This window comes from Zootermopsis nevadensis, unplaced genomic scaffold (assembly GCF_977971745.1).
Source record: "Zootermopsis nevadensis isolate Lab colony 2312 unplaced genomic scaffold, Znev_1.0 Znev_ptg000012l, whole genome shotgun sequence".
Classification (NCBI taxonomy): Eukaryota; Metazoa; Arthropoda; class Insecta; order Blattodea; family Termopsidae; genus Zootermopsis; species Zootermopsis nevadensis.
This window is the reverse complement of record NW_028259144.1, coordinates 7582378-7597249: the sequence shown is the minus strand read 5'-3', so window position 1 is coordinate 7597249 and position 14872 is coordinate 7582378. Positions and strand designations below refer to the sequence as shown.

Genomic DNA, 14872 nt, shown 5'->3' with positions numbered 1-14872 from the left:
AAGATATCAAACCTGCGTGAAATTTTCGTGTGGCAGAAGAAAATGAAATACATTTTGTGACATAGGAATTATGTTTTCTGATTACAGGGTTAATAATGTTTATTGGATTTTTAGTTAAATTGACGTATTATAATTTATATATTATTTTATACCAGTCCATATTCTATATTAAGTTCTCCAATAAGAAATTGGGTTGGTCACTGTCCGGAATATAATTCGTAATATACGATGTGCCGGTAATCAGCTGTTCCCGTCTAATCTCTGTATTTTTCTAACTTTTATGAATTTAAGTTTTAAGCGCTGAAGTGGTACAAGTAACATTATTTTAATTTTATGTAAAATGAGATTTTTCTTAAAAAAAACACTTTAAAAATATAGGTTAATTTGGCGTGTTTGGTTGGAAATATTATTAGCAGTAAAAATTTATTTTTATTCGTTGCAGATAGTAAACTGAAAATATTCACGTAGATCACTTTTATTTACTTGTGTTGACTTATACCACTATAGCTCTATTGAGGTCGATATTATTTCGGTATAAATAATTAAGGAGTGTTATGAACTTGAAACTTGAATTCAAATATCAAAAAGCAATGCTGTTAAGTATTGGAAATATCCACAATGCGTTTGAAGATTTTTTGTGTTACGGTTCACCAGAAAATGTCGATTTTTGTCACAGGATAATCTTGAAATGTATCCCTAAACTCGTTCTGGTAAGTTAATTAAGAACGAGAGGAAATGTAATGTTTGACAGTGAACACTCGTGAGAGAGACATCTTGCACTTCAGATGTCTGAAGACAGCTGACGGACTGACGCAAGCAGGTTATAACATGACGTGATCTGCATAGCTATTGAAACATCACAGCGATACTGTGTGTTTATTACTCCAATAGAATTGTATTGAATTACAGCCATCACTATTTTAATATGGGCTGCGTGATTTTCCGATCACTTGTTACCAGTAGGAAGAAATGCCATAAAATCTGTATTATTTCCCCTTTCAAGTACGGCAACTTCTCCGTTGCTGCTGTATATCGGGTAGTCGAAACAAAATATTACAGGCGTAACTGCTGCAACTTTTATTGGTAGTTAAACACGTTCGTTCTTAGGAGGGTCAAGGAGCCGACACGTGAAGCTAATCATCTACAACTAGTGTTATCTCACATCGTGACCTGTAAGTTAGCAAACCTGCTTCGTATTCGTGAGGTTTCGGGTTGAAACCTCGGCTCAGAGACTGATTAATCTAATTCAGAATTACTTCTGAATTTATTTATCAGTTTTAGACATTTGACAAGACTCCAACGAGTGATGAACCCGTCGTAAGGACTCTATTTACACAGAGTAGCACACACATAAAGACGCGGACATACATCTATACCTCGAGTGGGATTCAAACACACGTTCCCAGTGTTCAAGCGATTATAGTCCACGTCTTTTAGATTGGTTCTATGTAGGATTTTTATTACTATAAATATCAATACATATATTTATTTTTCCAGTCTATACACAAAACTTGTTTTAAAATAATGTTGTTAAAAATTTTATAGCATTTACAATATAAATTCCATTATGTTATATTTTATGGCGCTTTCTGTGTCGTATAATATTACATCTATCACAGCGCTTTTGATTTTGACGACATGTTTCGATGTTTACCACATTATCTTCAGGCTTATCAATTCATACATTTTAAAAACTATTGTACATTTTTGTGCATTGCAGCGCCATAAAATATAACATAATGCAATTTATATTGTAAATGTTATAAAATTTTAAACAACATTATTTTAAAACAAGTTTTGTGTGTAGACTGGAAAAATAAATATATGTATTGATATAACACAAACATGACGCAATTAAGATATAAATTACTATAAATAGTTGTATAATATTTGCTGTTATATAAGTCTCGGACCTGCAAGTTTTCTTCGTGTATTGCAACTAAAATATTGTATACATTTCTCATGTTTTGTGCGTGCTACATGCCCCGCACATCCCATTCTCCTCTATCAGCCAATGTATCCAGATTATGAATTTATTTAAATTCATAATCTGGATATTCTGATATTTAGAATATAAGGCGAATAGGGTAGCCGTGATATTAATTTCGTTCAAGTAGATTGCGTCATGTTTCTTTTGGGAGTCGGGATGAATCTTGTGTCGTCGACTTGCCAGGAGGTCTTTTGCTAGATTGCTCTATCTTGGTACCGAAACTCCCCACCTCCTGCTGAAATGTCGCGGGGATCTACATAACCATGACATGAAGGGTGCTGATGACTTTCAAATGTCAACAGTAAGGGTAAGGCAGCTCCAGTGTTCAGAAGGCTCCTGAGTTTATGCATAGTTTAGTTATTACGGTATCGTGTATTAATTACGAAAGATGGGTTTTGATGGGAATTTCCTGAATCCTGAGTACACAATACGCACCTCCTAAGCTTAATTGGAGACTGGATGGTGCTTTCAGAATTTAGAGTGATGTGAGGGAGGGGTAAAGTTTTAGAGGAGGGGAGAGGGGAGGGTAGTTCTGCAAGGGTTGTAGATGGAAGTGTCTGCTGTTCCCTTCGGCCCCGAGACCCACACGCCTCAGGAAATTGAACTCTAGGAGTTATCTGAATAAGACGACGTAAATGAAGCACCTACAAGCCGCCACCCGCCTCACGCCAAATTCTATACCCCATCTTCTTGTTGACTCTAATCAAGGGAACGTACAAATAGGGAAAAGTAAGTGGAAGGCGGGAGAGAGAATGAGATAAAGCAGGAGGCAAAGTGAAATCCGTGCAATTTTTGTAGATATGTAAATTTCTTCGTCTTTTATTTTGTCTACAGATGGAGAATGGATAATAAAAAAGTTCTTGATGAAGTTTTAGATCATTTCTATAGGGTAGAGATTTGCTCTGTTTTCCTTTGTCACTGGACAGGATTTGTAGGATTTTGCTTCATATGGATCCTAAATCTGTAGGTGTAGGCCTGTAACTTAAATGAAATTTAAGCCGGGCAGAGACGGCTTTTAGAAGTGGAAAAATATTGAAGCCAAACACGCCATCGGTATATCTAATTATTTGTATGCTACACAGATATTTTGCATTTCTTATTGACGTAGCTACAAATGCCCCCCCCCCCCCCCCCGGACGGGGACAGAGGATTTTTCCTTTAGCCTCTGCGTCCAGGGTCCACCCAGCCTCCTGTCCAATGGGTACCGGGGTCCTTTCCCGGGGGTAAAGCGCGGTCGGGGCGTGATTCTGACTCACCCCATCTAGTGCCGAGGTCAGGAATGAGTAGGAGCTATACCACCTCTCCCCCAATCGATCTACATGGCGTGTAGCGGGACTACTTATTTTTTTTAAAATGTCCCCCTTAGAAATCTTTAATTGTGGGCAGATGTAGTTATATCACGCGTGGGAGATATTAAAATGCACACAAAGTTATGTCTGGAAAATTTAATGAAAGAAAATTTCAAAGACTTGGTCATAGATGGTAGGATTATATTAAAATTGTTTAAATAAATAAAGGCGAGACTGAATTCACATGATTCAACACAGTACCAAATGGCGGTTTATTGTAAGACGGCAATAAACATGCGTGTTCCATCTGAGCGACTGTCAGCTTCTCAATGAGACTGCACTTCATTGGGTTAGACTGTCATTTTACGTATATGAATACTAAACAAATTCGACTACATATGTTACGTGCGTTGCAAAACTTCATTATTCCCAGAATATGATTTTCTTTTGGACATTTTCTATCGTCATTTAGTTTTTTTCAAATAGAACGTTTCGGAAAGTGGATTTCTTTCCGTTATAAGGTCGGAAAAGGGGAAGTTCGCCACTCAGTTGGACTTGAACAGACGTAATCTGGATCCCACGGGTATACAATGTCAAAGAAAAATGATCATGGTTATGACGTAACATGATCGCCAAAAATATTTTAAATTATCTTACTGTCTTTTGTTTCATTTTATTTTTCCACAAACCACCATAACAAAACTAACAATAATTAATGATGTATTAAAATACATTATTATTACTTGTATTTTCTTAATTAAATAATATAGTACGATTTAATGTGATTCTATGTATTGCTATGACAACAGTTACAATATCCCTTAAAGCCGAAAATCCCTAAACAGCAAATAATCACTATACCATGGAAACAGTTGTAACAACACACACATTAATAAATATTATCACATAAGGCCCAAAATCCCATATTAACAAATGATTACTTAACCAAAGAATATTGCTTATTATACGGATATTATGGTGGTCTTTTGAACCCCGTTTAGGGGATAGAAATACAGAAAATGTTACGCGCGAACTGTATGCAGATATATTTTTCAAAGACCGCTACCTTTCCACAACGTATATATCAGTTACACATTACAGTTCGATTAAATCCTCTTAAATGTTCTTCACAAACCCTACACTCCAAGGATTTGATAGGGGGGGATAGATGTAACCCGATACATCAATAATTTTTTACGCCTGGAAACCTCATCCATTCCGGGGGATGTGTAGTTGGGTATCTTTGTCATGAGCTTTCAAAAAATAGATCCGCTTGCTTTTTCAACTTCCGATTTTTGTGAAATCGAATTTTTATATATGTTTTTTGTGTGTGTTTCATCGTCTCCCCTCTCCGTTCGTTGGTTTAGTTTGGTTTAGAGTATTACAGATTTTTATCAGCTTTTGTGTGCTGCGGTTTCCCAGGCCGGAAGAATGGCTTCGGAAAATGAAAGCGTGTTATAGATCGCATCGTCAGTGAGTAAGAGAGTTTCAGAACGGAATAGAACAAGAGAGTGTAAAAGGAGGAGATACACAGGGAAAAAATGGTTGAAAATAATATGAGACAGCTATTCACCCTCCTTTTCCTCAGATTCCAACCCCCCCAACCCCCAAAATGCTTCTACAGCCGTAATAAACGTATTTGAACGTCCAACGACCCCTACAAAGTCCCAAGTCTTGATGAAATTTCTTTGACGCTCCACACACACGCATTGACACCCTCTTAATTGATATTTTGATAAACATTTCATAACACTAAAGAAGGGGAAGTGAAAGATGGCAGCACTGGTAAAGAAGGGCTTATGAGACCCAAAGTTCAGGGCGGGTGTGTCGTAGAATATTGGGTTTTTGCTTTATGTCAAATTCGTCTGTTATGAATCTGCCTACGTGGACGGTTTAACATTTTGCAGAAAATGATTCATTACATTGCTGAGTACTTATGACGTACGTACGGTACAGATTTGACATGAGATTATTTCTTACTTTAATTTACTATAACTTTCCACTTTCATTTCATTAACTAAACTCCGTAGAGTAGAGTTATTTAAAACTGATTTAATGCTCTGTTAGTGAATAAATTCCCCGTCTTTTACGCAGCCAAAAAAATTTATTAACCATGTTCACAAGATCCAGCCGCCGGTATTTATCCTCAGCCAGATGAATCCAGTCCCGAACCCTATTTTTCTAACATCCGTTTTAATATTATCCTCCCATTTACAACTAGTGATTTAATGACACTCTACCCGTAGGGTCTTGTATGTTACAGCCAACCTTTTAGTAGCCTACGCTTTAGTTTCACAGATGTTTTGAATGTTTAATGTGTCTTCAAAGCGTATGTTTTGTTGATTTTTATTTGTAATACCGAGTAAAATTCATATAAATGTTATTTCTGCTGCTTCTAGTATCTTAATGAAAATTTTCTCAGCACGGAAGTCGATTTAACTGTTATGTGATCTTATGTCCGTTTGTGTTAATACTTGCTTGCTAAAAAATTGTAATGTTTGTTTCTTATTTAGCAAGAATACATTCCCATTTTTATAAGTTCTGAGTAAATTAAGAAATGTTTCAGACTGAAAGCTGTCATTTTCGTAAAGATTATTTTGTTACGGGCTTACATACATGCATTTTTTCGTAAGAATGCAACGAACAGTTAAACAAACAAAGAAATACAGAATATGGAACGTGCCTATTTGCAACAAATATTACTTCTGATTTTAGAAATTGTAAGGAAAATAATTAGTTAGTCAGTAATTAAGAACAAATTTTTTTGAAACTCTTTATTTAACGTATCATCACAAATAATGTATTATTATATATCTTCTATTTCTTTAAAATTGATCACGTTAAACGCTCATTCTAGTTGACCAACGCAGATATTTTGCTGAAACCCATTGTGGTGAATATTAATATCGACCAGAACATCTTAAGATTTGTATTTATTAACATACTAAAGCGTCATTTTAAAAACTGTTACTGAAAACAAGAAAATATTATGATCATCAGACGATTGTAACAGCAAAATCTATTACGTCACCTCCGTCTCAAAAGAGCACAGATTTTAAAATTATCGATTATTATTTTCCCCCTATTTTTTTACCACTTACAATAAAAACGTATTAAAATATGAAGCATTACAGATATTCAATAACCGATAGATATTCCAATATTATATATGATGGTACCTTTATCGGGTGGAATTTTCATCGTCATCAAACACTTAATCAATTTTAATCAATAATTGTTATCCATTAATCGACTTAAAATATTAAATTACTGCAACTCACCCACCCTCACACTCACCGGTATTAATTAAATATTCCAATGAGTTCATTATAAAGTGTTGAAACTGTTAGGTTGGAACGATGTAGCATTACGTGGATAATTTTGTGGGTCATAAAAATTATGGTTTGAGCTGATGACATGTATTAAAAAATGTTCGCTAATGTAATGGGATATGCTATAGTGATTAATTTATTTCAATCCAATGTTTTCATTGCTTTGTTATTTGAGAGGGCTGTATGTGTGGGATTCACCATTGTTTGACACAGCGATATGCGAGTTATCGTGAATATCGAATTAATTTTTTTTTAACTTTAGTGAAATACGATGGTTATTTGAAACTGGACTTTTCTGCCACTACTTTTGCAGTTATTCTAACAATTCTGGTGCGAATCGACTCTTTACACAGTTTTTGTTGAATTCCGTGAAAGAGTGTTCTATAAATTTTGTCAGTTTCAGTATTAATTCGACGTAAAATTAATTGGTTCGTATTTATTTTAGTCTTTATATTAAACGTGAACATGAGCATGTAGGTCTACATAATTTTCCACAAGTTGTGAAATTTGAGGTTCTCACGAAATTTTTTTGCATCTGGGTTGTTGTTGTTGTTGTAGCAGTTTATAGACATTTTAGAGGTGCCTCCCGTCTCCATCTTCACGATAAACACATGAAATGCGGGTAACGTAGAACACTCACCTTTACAGATTGCCCTGATAATGAAGGCAGTATGTACCTCAGAAACATCTGTAAACGTCTGCCAGATTACGTTGCACTACAACCCAGAAGACTGTTGTCTTCAAACAAGGTTTGAGGTTGTAGATTGGATTTACCTACCTCAGTATAGGGGCCAATGTCTGGTTCTTGTATACTTGATAAATATATCATATTTGAGTGATCTGGATATGGAAGTGAAATTCCTCCGAAACGTCGGTACAGCGTTGGGTGTTGTCAGCTTGTGAATGTTTAATTTGGTAGTTGCCGCCGCACGGGGTCACCGTTGCGTCGCAAAGGAAGCTGATGACAGTGTAGAAAGTCGAGGACATATATGCATGTCCTTATCAGGATCTGAACCTGCAGTCCTATTGTTTGAACAAAGATCAACCGCGTTAGGAAACGCGTCTGTCTTTGTCCACGGATGATTTGAGGTTTATTTACCGTCAATGTCACACACCAATGCGGACTACCAGTAAATGTCCGTGGTGTCTAAAAGAGGTTTCCGCTAGTCCGAGGGCTCATGGCGGGGTATAAAGTCGATTTGAATCGAGTGTGACTCTGCCTTTAGATTCTACCCCTCCTTCACCCCTCTGCCTTATAGTGTAAAGCATAAAGAGAGCTGCTCACATTGCTTCTGCTAATAGAGGTTACAACCCGAGTTAATGGAAAAATTATCGAAGTGAAAATTTCTCATTAAAGGGCCTAGTCGAGGCGTGGTTGGCATTATGCGGTGAGCGAAGTAAGATGGGGTGAGGCCTCGGGCTGGTCTGGTTGGGGGGGGGGGGTGTCTAATATCGGGAGACGGTGACGCTATTGTGTAAGATCGGGTACAGCCGGAGGAAGACAAGCGTACTGCAAGCAGACACACCACTTTTCTTGTCTTGTGACCAACGCCACGCGGTGTTTCAACAGCTACTGGATGCTCATCTCATATATCTAATATATAGTTTTTTGTCCATTCTATTTTAACTTTATATCCTTTCTGCCTAAATATTCTTCATCTTTGAGTTCTTCACATCACGTGATAGATCAGCGTTTCATAACCATACAAAACAATGGGTAAACTTGTTCAGAATATTTTATTCTTTAAGTTTTTAGACTGGGAGACAGGGAGACAAAGGACTATAAATCAAAGAAACATTGCTTGTTCTTATCGGAAGGATTGAAAGCAGAAATCGACATTTAGATCTGACTGCCCCGTAAACAGGATTGAAGTTTTGACCCGAGTATCGGGGGAGTGATAATTCGGCCGACGGGGACAGCTACCAGCTTATCGTAGGACCATATAACGTTACATTTGGAACTGTTAATTAAATATATTATCTGGTATTTTAGGAAGGTTACGATCAGGTGAACATGCAACTTTGGGTGTGGAAACATTAAGAACGCACAGTATTTTAGTAGAGAATACAGTATCGTGGAAGTCCAAGAGTAACAGAGGTATTAGATTTGACAAAAGAGAGTCAGGTTCTTGGGATGTAACATGAATAAAACTGGCTTAGAATCGTGTTAATTACTGTGGTATTAGTCGCGTTGAATCTAGCACCAGAAAATTAATTAATTAAAATAATACAACCCTTGCCCCGTCCGAAATATTTGTTGAAGTAAGTGACTTCTATGTTCTTGCGTGTTTTTGGAAAATGTCTGTTTATGAAAGTTACGTGTTTGATATGAGATAATTTTCCGTGGTTTTCTTCTACCGGTTGTCTTTAAATTTATTTGTGGTGTCCTTAATTAAATATGAATTATGTGATATGTGAACGTTATTTTGAATACCCCTGTAAATGTGTGAAGCCCTTAGTGACTTATTTGTGTTTATTTCAAGTCACGATTCGTTTTTCTATGGCTTTCATGTGGCACTATACATCACCTTTGAAAATAATGAAACGCAATGCTTCATTCATGTGTTTTATTAAGTAAAGAACGTCTGGATGCTGTTTACGATATGCGAACTGTAGAAACGTTTTATAGGGTGTCTAGAAATACCTCTCACGTTTTACAAAAAATTTCAATGAACTGAACAACGTCTACATTTATTCGAATGCTGCCGAAGAAAATTTACTATAAATTAATAATTAATTCAAGTTAATTATTCATTTATATTTTTCAAAAGTGCACACATTCCTATTAAGCCATAGAGCAGAGCCTTCTTGAAAGCTAACAGTTGCTCTTCTAGTCATGGACTTCCTATTTTTTTATATAGAATCTATTAAGTAATCCAATAAAATGTTCAAAATAATTTGCCACTGATCTCTATAATAAGCCATATGAATCCAATCCATTTTCTGATATCTTAATTTAAGATACATTTTAATATTATACCCAATTTACACATAAAATTCTTTTGTGGTGTTTTCTTTCCAGGTTTGCCAAAAATTTGCACAGTTCTCATGTTTTCCATGTGTACTAAATATTAGCTAAATAATAGATTACGATTCCTATTAAATTTGTCTTCGCCTTTTTTAGGTATAAAATATTTCCCTTTGTATCCCGATCTTAAAATCCTCTATCTCGAGCGCGAGATACCATCTTTCATAGCCTTACAAAACAATATATAAAATCACGGTTTTCTTATGTTTTAGTCTTGGTATTATCACATAAGAGACGAAAAGCGAAAGTTGGTACAATTGTAGTATCATTTTAATCAAAACATTGCTAAATTAAATATCGCAAATCGTAACATTGAAAAGTACTGGAGTGCGTTGTTGAATACGGTGCAGTCAATGACGTCATTTTATCTTTGTAGAATATTGTTTTCGAAATTATTTGGATTCAAAATGACACTAATTTCAGTATCTCAAAGTCTTTTATATAAAAATGTTGAGGCAGGAAATGGCCCGATGTGAGGATGATATGTCTTCTGAGATGTTGCGTCATGTAGTCTAGTAGAAGTATACCGATATTTCAGAGGTGCTTAAACCTCAATAATAGCTCTTAAATCTTACCTCAGCAGGTTTAGTTGCTAATAATGCGTTACAGTTTGTGATATAAACCGAGATATTTCAGTCAGAAATGTAATTTTGTATTTCTAAATGACCGTAGTTTGATTCCCTTTAGGGACAGATTTGTTTTTATGATATTTTGGCGCTGCGTAGACCCGTCGGTGTATGCTGACGTTTCTGAAGAACATACTGTCTTTATCTTCAGAGGTTTTACCACCGTGGAAACTTCAAATCTCACAGAGTCAAGACGGGCCCTGTGTCATAGCTGACGTCGTACCCATTTTCTACCAGGAGGCTCTTTGCCTTGAGTGAAGTGATCGGAGACAGAAACACTCCAACTGTCTCTATCTATAGTAGAATTAAAAATTCATGGTACTTGACCTTGACTTTCTTATGCGCTTTCGTGGCGTTTTAAACGCAGTTTGTTTCAGAGATACGTTGGGTTTTTGGGTTAAGAACCTCTGATGAACACATTATGTTCGTTTCCCTGGCTTTGTTTTGTCTCCTGCGAGAGTGTTTTCAACTGAGTGACGTGTTAATGTAAAAGGCCCCGTTACAAAGGACTTTGGTCTTGTGTCGACCAGGAAAATATCACCGTCACGTTACCAAGGGGTGCGGGATGCTCTATCCCACCACCAGGGGCGCCTGAAAATAGAGAGAGAGAGAGATAGATAGATCCGTTTCAAAAAAAAAAAACAACCTAAAATGGAACTTGTATTGAGTCCGCCGTGGTTTCACGTCAGGGTTCTCCTATCTTAATTAGATCACTGTGCTCCCCCTCATCCACACCCTCCCCTCTCCTGAACGAACGAAGAGAATGGTAGGATTCTTTTCTCCATATTTTCGATTTAATTTGCACTAATTTACATCCCTTCCTGTATGTCGTTAAAAATACAAGACGCGGAATGAAAAGAAACAGGGTGTGAGAAAAATGTTATTAAAAATATATATATATGCATTTACCAATGTAAGGGAATGAAAATGGATGTCAGAGGGTGAAGAGAAATGAATCCCTATGTGCGGTGAACGTAATATTAAACCCTGACATCGGTAAAGTGGAAATAAAGTTAAAAGACACCATAGTTCTACAAACGTCTTTTGGTTCGTACTTCGTAAGAGAAAGGAGTTGGCCTTCATATTGTCAGTTTTAACACAGGTCTGAGTTTACATGTCCTGATGATGGAGGCTCCAAGGACCTCTGAAACATTCGTAAAAAAAACCTTTTATGCTTAAATTGACTGGATATAATTTTAAATAGTGTTTGTTATCCATTTAAGGTACTAAACATTTTTCTAATAAATCCAAGCACAAGTTTAACACAGCTTTCTCTTTAAAAGTTTTTCATCCAACCTTTGTTCTTATCTCCTTATTTGTATACAGGATTTCTTGGGTTGGTCCCAGTGGGTCTCTGACAAGTTGCGTGTGTTCAGGTGAGTGAAGTGCTGGCTTCTGGCCTCTCTTCGGTGTCAGCATTAAATCCTTTTAGTAATTACTGCTCCATTTCCTTGCTACATGGCCAAGCGTGTGAGCTTTCTGTAATTACAAATGGCGCGTGGTCGAGCTTTGGGTGTTTCAGGGTAATGGCTGATTGTTCTGATATTCAACCCTCCCCCTTCCTTAGGATGAGGGGTGGGTTGAAGTAATTAGTAAGCCCTGCACGAATAATAGCCAACATAGCTTCTGTACTGTGTATTAGAATATGGGGTACTCTGCTAGTTATGTATGATTACATGTAGAAAAAACCTAATTCCTGTGTCATTACACTGGCGGATATTTTTAGCTTTACCACAGGCTTTAACGAGAAAATAAATAAAGGAAATGTGATAAGACGGAAGGTAAATCAATAATTATATATTACACATTTGTTTCTTATTTGTTTCAATGGATTTATTAATATTAACCTATTTTCATTATAACAAGACATAAGGATTAAAATGTACTAAATTGTTATATTAAATGTTGAGTTAAACTCCATATCGAACTTAAAAATAAAACATTTTTAAGGTCGAAATTTATAGGTTTCTGATGAATTATGTGTTGTGTTTTGTTTATTGTCTGAATTATAAAATTACGTTTTGAAAGATGAATTTTGTTTTAATTTATTAAGGGGTCTGATACTAGCTCAGTCAGAGCGACTAACAGATTTTTCACCCATTTATTTCTTTATCTGATGAAAGCAGAATCCGGGTTTTGAGACGTAATTTTGTAATTTTGAAGATGTACAAAGTCCAAAAGAACAATTTAACTTTATATTTTAAGTGTTAGAGGACATTGCACTGAAGAAAATATTTCTACTTAACGGAAATTAATTTCGATGAGGATTAAGAAAATTGCGTAATTTTAGAAAATTTAATAGAAGGAGCTACAAAATTTATACACTTCACCGAATTTTATTAGCGTCAATAAAGTGTCCAGCGTCCTCTAATTTGACATCTTGCTGGGTCCAAATATTCTCTTCAGAGCCTTTTTATTTCAAACTACCTTCAAGCTGTATTATTCCATTAATGTGAGAGACCACGTTTTACACTCAGGGCTCAATTTCAGGCATTTTATAGACCGGTGATTAAGTTTTGAATTTTTCTGCCCCCCCTCCCCCCAAAAAAAACAGGGAATTTATTAGTTTTCTGAAGAATCTTTGTACCTTGATACTGGTTAAGCTATAGGTCAATATGTGAAGTGTTAGCTGCACGCCGAATTCTGAACTAGACTCGTGATGTGTTTTGCAGAACATGACGTTATTCAACGACTTCCTTATTCACTGTCGAAGTAACGGATGTGTAATGTTGTTTTCTTTCTTTTGCTGTACAGTATTGTCTCTTGAGCAACGCTCTTAGATCTCAGTATGAATAGCTCAGACGACTCTATGGCTTGTGGCATGTAGGGGTGTGGTTACGTGTTTTGGAAACGTTAATGCTTTGCAGAAAGTAATTCTTCGCATTGACCCAAAATGTCAGGGCTTGACGGCCGAAGACAGACCTGGATATCTCAATAATACGTTTCACTGTGTTAAATAATAAATTTATTTACAAATTCTTACATGAATATATCAAATTTGTTGAAATTCTCCGGGCCAGCGTTCAAATAAGGGACCTCCCGAGTATGAAATGGTTCGTTCAGTTACTGATGACGATTTTGGACTTATGTAGTGAAACCATGTGGAGTTACAGGTGGATATAAAAGTTTCTGAAGAACTTGCTGCCTCTATTTTCAGGGCTGAAAATGTAGACATATTTCTTGGAAACGTTGGTGTATAACGACGATTTCACAGGGCTTCACACTTACAAGATTCAAATCAGTATATTTAACGCCACGAGAACCTCAAATTATTAATTAATTTTTAATTAAATAATGTGATCGGGATGCATAACTAAACACGTTTATCAGAATTTGATAAGTGCGATGATTTTAATCGCCTATATACGTTGAACGTTGTTAAGTAACTGGGCGTTTCCTCTTTATTTTAAGTTTAATTGGGGTGTTGTATTTGATCCAGAGGTTAGAAGGGTCGAAAACCGTTTGCTAGTTAGGAAATGTAAGCATCATTAGTTACACGATGAAAGCAAACCTCGTTAGCGTCCTGAAGTTTTACTTAATTATCTCAAGTCTTATTTGTGTTCCATCTCTCTCTGAATTAGTGTACCAAAAATACTTTGATACTTTGGTGTTTACACTGACACACGATTCAAATGTTACATGACTAGTTGTAGGTTAAAGCGGGTATATGGCTGTTAATTAATAGAAATGCAAAAACTAATAAAAATATACAAAAAAGATAAAATTTACATAAATGGGCACTTTGTCTGAAGGGCATACTTACTAAGTATGAATTGCGTTCAGAATAAAATATGAGAAGTAATAACTAGGTTTGATCGCTGTTTAAGCTTCAGGATGCCAGTGAAGTAAACAGGACAATAAATAAAATGTGTTAATGACTAAGTAACAGGCATAAAGCTTAGCTTCAAGTACCCAAAGACATGAAAGTCTGGGGGTGTCATTTCGAGGCCGTTTACGGTATCATACTGCAATGGATGCTGGATGGGACAAATGTTACGTCTGTCTGTGTATGCTTGGTGTTCTATTATTGTGCATAATGCTCATTCAGAATCCGTACAATCCATCCTAATTTAGTATTGTGTTCGTAACATAAAGCATTTTTACATTTAAGGGTTGTTAGCCCTACGCTAAACCCCAAATCTGGAGGACCACCGCTTATCGGCTGTCCGCGACTGCTTATTCAGTATATTCGCAGCTGACCTCCATAACCTGAGGACGCGCCATGCCGTGGTGACAGGAATTCACCTGACGTGGATCGTGGCCGGTGGCAGGCTTTGGTGTTGTCGGTGTTGAACTTGCGGCTTCTGCTACCAGGGAGTTATTGGTTATGTTCATTCAGAATCACACGTTTCGTCTTTGTGTTTGTCCATCTTTCAAGTCTGGCTGCAATTTTAGTTTGAATGTCATGTGCATTGATTAAGCACGTTGTTCAAGCTGTTAGAGCGCTTTAATAATTTCTGGTAAAACGCTAACACTTTTGCCTTTTTGTACCTTTTAAGTAATGTATCTAAATTTACCTGTTTCAGTAATATTCATTAACTATATTTTCTTGTACTGCCATTATCTTCCGAGTATCTGTATTTGTAGCACGTAATTATTCATTTTCT

The 14872-nt window shown here is 36.3% G+C and overlaps 1 protein-coding gene across 4 annotated transcripts in view; it reads left to right on the top strand.

The window, feature by feature from the left end:
* The window catches only part of LOC110826973 (uncharacterized), a 311187-nt gene that overhangs the window by 45997 nt on the left and 250318 nt on the right, over positions 1-14872 (top strand). The window contains exon 1 of one of the 4 annotated variants that reach the window (XM_022058151.2): positions 11624-11641. The exons of the other annotated variants lie outside the window; for them this stretch is intronic. The gene's annotated coding sequence lies outside the window, so the exon portion shown is untranslated. Of the gene's footprint in view, positions 1-11623; positions 11642-14872 lie in introns of those variants that run through there. 4 annotated transcript variants of the gene reach the window in all.